We start from the raw sequence: 6,224 nt of genomic DNA, 5'->3' as shown, positions 1-6,224 counted from the left end.
ATTGTGTTCTGCTGCCCTCTGCTGTCTACACACACACACACACACACACACACACACACACATATTGAAAGAGACAGTTTTTAATATAAATATGTCAACTTAGAGACGGAGGGAGATACATCCATAGGTGAGGAGTTAGACAGAACCTTGGAGACATTGTTATTGTGTAGAATGGTCATCCTCAACGTGATGATGAATAGAAAAATATTATTAGTTGTCTAATATATTATAATTTTCATTGCTTTTATTGTATTTTTGTACAATTTCTAAGCTATTTGGAGCTTTAGAAGGGGATTGAACATCATATACATTGCAGTAAATAAATCAATGTGTGTATACACATGTAAAATTATACTCCCTGGAATTAAGCTTGGCTTTTGGGGACCACATGGACCTCTCTGTGTAATGCAGGGGTGTCAAACTCATGTCATCACGGTGTCGTCATGTGACGTATCAGGACTTTTTTCCACTTCACTAAGCCAGGCACTGAGTTTGACAGCCCTGGTGTAGTAGTTTATCTCATCCAAGCACTAACTAGGTTCAATGTTTTTTAATCATTTCTGGTAATCAACCAAGGTCAGCAAAGATAGAGGCATTCCAGAGCAGTGTTTCTTAACCTTGGCACCTGGAGGGGCACCCTGAACTCCCAGAATTGTCCAGCTGTAGTTGAAGTCCACTCCACTCTTGGGGTGCCATTCTCCATTCTTCTTCAAGAGCCATAGTGCTTAGAATGCAGTCTTCTGCTGAATGCTGACTGCCAGCAATTTGGCAGTTTGATCCTGATGGGCTCAAGGTTGACTCAGCCTTCCATCCTTCCAAGGTAGGTAAAATGAGGACCCAGATTGTTGGGCGCAATATGCTGACTCTGTAAACCGCTTAGAGAGCGCTATAAAGCACTATAAAGCGGTATATAAGTCTAAGTGCTATTGCTATTTTGTGGAGTTGAAGTTCACACATCTTTAAGTTGCCAAAGTTGAGAAACACTATTCCAAACAGAGGGAAAGAGGAAAAATTTGATCAAAGAGCAATGAAACCAGAAAATAAACCAAGACTGCTAATGCCATTAAGCCTAATTCAACATGTCTGTTATCAATGTTGATAGAAAAAAAGGCAACTTGTTGTATTTATGGAGAATGAAAACATATAACATTGCCTTGTCACAAGTATATACTGTATATATTGTAGAGTCACCTTTAGCAAGATGGGCAGTATATAGAAGGAAGGAAGGAAGGAAGGAAGGAAGGAAGGAAGGAAGGAAGGAAGGAAGGAAGGAAGGAAGGAAGGAAGGAAGGAAGGAAGGAAGGAAGAAGGGAGGGAGGGAGGGAGGGAGGGAGGGAGGGAGGGAGAGAAAATGATCCAATCTATATAGTGCCCACTTCACCCTAACAACCGTACCATTCAAGCAGTAATCCACTAAAACAGAAATTAACAAGCAAACATACTTTCTAGTTGTTAAATACATCATATTAAGGCAAAGAAGAAACATGGAATATGCCCAGTCTAGAAAAGCATAAACCAGACATCAGAAGCCCTGCATGTAACATGATTCTGTAGGGCATGTAGGGCTTTATAGATGATAATCAGCACCTTGAATAATACACAGAACCCCACTGGAAGCCAGCACAACTTGCAAAGTTGAGATGTTTCATAGGTTAAGAGGGTATGCCAAATACTACCCACAAATAGTAAATACTAATCAGTTAACATACCAATTAAATATGAGCATACAAAATATGCATACATTCTACCAGCTCTCCATTTTACCAGCCAATTAAGGATGTAATTTTTAATTTTGCCCCTTATTGCAGATTGTCAAATTGAAAGTTATGCCCATAGGTCACAGATGTTGTTGCAGACATGGTTTACTCACTGCAAACAACAGTAATGTCATATGTTGCTCCCGGCTAAGCAATGACTTGCATAAGTCATGTCTACCTGGATTCTGTTACATGCAAGAACTGTCAATTTAAAATGACTGAGTTTTATTGTTCATATGTCAGCAGTTAGAATGGAAGTGAATATAACTGGGGCTTTGGGAAGGATATTAAGATTATGATGCAACTAAAGTAGAAAAGAATTAGCATACGAGACTTCTGGGTTTGGGATTCCCCCTATATTTCCCCACATAATCTAAGCACTCTTTTGTGGTACTTCTGCTGAATGCATTCCTTATTTAATACAATGTGAAAAAGCAGAATTTCCCTACCTTTACATTGATTTCTAGGATTTCTATAATATGCAGCATCTTCAGTGCCTACAACTGGGGAGGGAGAGGGAGGGAATGGCAAGGTGAGAAGGATGGCATGGAATTGTGCCTCCTGGGCTGCCCCACAGCCCACACATTCATATGGCAAGAGTTCTAAAGATGTTTATTCAAAGCCCTGGTTGAAAAGAATGTTTAATCAATACCTTCTTAACTACGGTATAACAAGGAGAGGGCCAGCTTCAGCGACAACGGCAAGGTGACTCATATCTCTCCTTAGTAGAGACAAAATTAGCTGCTTCAGTTATATGTAACTATGATGGGACTTGCAAAAGATACTTCATGGAAAACGTAATAATGTGGAACAACATATGTAGGTAAATCATTTTGAACAGAATCCAGAAAGCCACTGGTAGCCAGTGCAACTCTTTCAACATTGAATTACGTGGCACTTTTTGGAAGCACCACTCACCCCCATGCTGCCAGATGCAATTTTGGGTTATCTTTGAGACTATGCAGTGATGAACATGTTGCAGTAATTCCACCTTGAGATTCTTTAGGTATTTCTACTTACGAATGACACATCTTCATCAGCTGAAGCTGATGAAAAACCTCATTCTCACCAGTATATTGTGGCTAAGCAAGCAACAGCACTGAATTCAGGCAGAACATTAAGCCGCAAGCCTGGTCCTTAAGATGAACAGTGATACTGTCCATATCTGATATTTTTCACACTCTGATGTCCAACTTCCTGGAAGCAGCAACAACTTCTTTCTCACCCAAATTCAAGTTTAATTTATTTTTCCACATCCAGTTCTTTACAAATTAGAGATATGCAGAGACTTTTGTGACTTGAATTCCAAGAAAAGGAGAAATATAACTACCATCAGTGTATTAGTAACTATTGATTTTGAACCTACCCATGATTCTTGCAACAGTACCATATAAATCTTAAATAAAATGGGAAATAAATTACAACCTTTCAAGAACCTCCATGGACAATTCTTTTTAAAAAATGCTTTTTATAAAAAAAATGCTATGGACATAGTATACTCAGACTTCAGTAACGCTTTTGACAAAGTAGACCAAAACCTACATCTTGGCAGCAGCCAAAAAAGCTAATATAATCCTTAGTTGTATAAACAGAGGCATAGAATCAAAATCATGTGAAGTATTAGTACTGCTTTATGAATACTTAGTAAGACCACATTTGGAATACTGCATCCAGTTTTGGTCACCACATTACAAAAAAAGATGTTGAGACTTTGAAAAAAGTGTAAAGAAGAATAAATAAAATGATTAAGGGCCTGGAGACAAAAACATATAAAGAATGATTGTAGGAATTGGGTATGGCCAGTCTAGAGAAAAGAAGGGCTAGGGTTGACATGATAGCAGTATTCCAGTATTTAACAGAATAACAGAGTTGGAAGGGATCTTGTAGGTCATCTAGTCCAGTAGTTGCCAACCAGTGGGCCGGGGACCACTGGTGGTCCGTGAGAAAATTTTGGTGGTCCATAGAGAAATGTCACCCCCAAAGCACCCCCCAAAGCACCCCCTGAACGGCTGTCCTTGCGATGTCAACTATTCAACTGAAGTGTTATAATATATCATGTCTTGCTCAACAGATTTTCAAATTATTTGATTGTGGTGGATATTTTAATATTTTGGTATACAGTTAACTATTTTGGGCTTCCTTTTGGAATAATAAGTAGTTTGCAAACACAGAAATTCAGTACTAATTTTATCTGAATTAACTGTGTTGTGGATCACACTTGGAATATAAAGCAATGGTTTTCAATCTGAGATTTGTGGGTTTCAACATGCTAAGCTGGAGAATTCTGGGCCTTGAAATCCATACCTCTTAGCTGCTGAGGTTGAGAAACACTGGCCTAGTATTATAAAATCCAGGAAAAGTTTCATGATTTGTGACTTTAGTTGTTCTGGAACTAGGCTGAAAAAAAAAGCTGCAGTCCTAGAATGTCAAGTCGCTATTGCTCTTTGGACAAAATGACTCTGGCTGAAGAAATCTAAACCTCTAATTTTAGAGATGCTTTCTATACTTAGTTGGCTGCTTTACCATTTGTACACTGGCAAATAAGTTTCAGTGGCTTTTTACTCATTGGGACTTACTTTCAAGTTAACAGTGCATAGGGTTTACAGGGCATAGTAGTAATAGTGTTGTCCGAATGGCTAGCTCTTTCTTGCCTCATTGTAAAATGACTTGTGACACAATTATAAGTTGTCCGAATGGCTAGCTTTTTCTTGCCTCATTGTAAAATGACTTGTGACACAATTATAAGGCCTCTCTGCCAGCCATTCCTCTCTCTTAGTCCTCAGCTGAGTGTGTCACCTTTTGGCTATATCTGAGCCCTGATATATCATAGGAAGCCCTTGTCTAGTGACCCCAATTGTGATCTGCAACTCAATCATTAAATGAAGCAATTGCTAAGTGAAACCATGGTTATGTTTATGATCTTACTTCAGCTTTGCTTTGCTTTCCAACCCATAATAGCAATAGCACTTATATACTGCTTCATAGTACCTTATAGCCCTTTCTAAGTGGTTTACAGTGTCAGCATATTTCCTCCAACAATCTGGGTCCTCATTTTTCCGACCTCAGAAGGAGGGAAGGCTGAGTCAATCTTGAGCCGGTGGGACTCAAACTGCCAAACTGCTGGCAGCTGGCAGTCAGCAGAAGTAGCCTGCAGTACTGCATTCTAACCACTGTGTCACCTCAGCTAAAGGTTGTAAATATGGGGATTGATCTCAAAGTTACTTTATCATCACCATCGTAAGTGCAAACAGTTGCTGTATGAGGCAGTCACTAAATGGAGACTACCTGAACAATTAAAACATGTGACAAGCATCCTTCAGAGTGGTGTGGTGGCCTAGAGGTGGGGCTCTCACCTCACAACCAGGAGTCTGTGAGTTCAATCCTAGGTAGAGGCAGACATTTCTCTCTCTTGGCACACTGAGAATATACCTGCTGAACAAAACTCCGTATTGGTGACAGGAAGGGCATCTGGCCATTAAAACTCTAGCTCTGCTAGCTCCATTCAGTTGCTCAGAGTCCACCACGCAAGGGATTATGGGGTTGTTAAATGAAGATGATGATGATGACAAGCATCCTTCATGGCCCCTGTGCCTTTTCCCTTTATTGTTCTCAACCTTACAAACCAAATGCTTGAGCATTTTGCTCAGGGACAACAAATCATAACTTATCCCAGGTAAATAAGTAGTAAAGAATATCAGCAGATCAGCATTTTTAGCTCCTTCCTTGTAATCATGGCTCTCATTCTAATTTATAGCTCCTCTACTTCCAATGCTTCATGAATTTATAAACAGTGCAAGAAGAGAAACAATAAGCCAGAGGCAAAGATATTTAAAGCATCCCCCAATCAACTCACACAGCTCACAAATCAACTCCCAATCAACTCACACAGCTCACAAATTTATGTCCATTTATTATATGTCTATTGGTTTGCAAAGTATTCACTAATCTGTTACACGGATGAGTACAACAGATAGACTCTTTTTGCTGAGCAGCCACAAATGGTACTGGAAACGAGCATTGGTGATAAAGTGTATTATCTATGAATCTTGAAAGTGACATGAGCATGCTGGGTTTCTTGCTAACGTAGCACTGTTCCTGGGCTTATCTGTATGCCTGGCTGGGAGAAACCTGAGCTGGAGATAGCAGAGGAGAAGTAGGACATGTCAGCCAATGTGTTCAATTTCAAAAGAGCCACAGATTTGGAAGAACCCTTGCTCAGAGTAGCAAAAATGGAGAGAAGATGAACATGAACTCATTTTCAAAGATGCAAAAGAAACTTGTAGTCCCAAGGGCCTCCCCCCCCCAACCTTACTACAAATTAGTAGCACTGAATGTCTTAAAGAAAACTGTGATTAAATATAGGACTAGCCCCTGTGCAACTGTGATTAATCTCATTCAGAGTTGAATAAAAGTATAAAAAATTAGTTTTTATCTTGGCCCCACTTGTTTCTTTGTTCTCACAATATG

Source organism: Notechis scutatus, chromosome 2, assembly GCF_049901735.1.
Source record: "Notechis scutatus isolate UNSWTSFEM ecotype Mainland chromosome 2, rNotScu1.2, whole genome shotgun sequence".
NCBI classification, from domain to species: Eukaryota; Metazoa; Chordata; class Lepidosauria; order Squamata; family Elapidae; genus Notechis; species Notechis scutatus.
Note: the sequence above shows the minus strand (reverse complement) of the source record.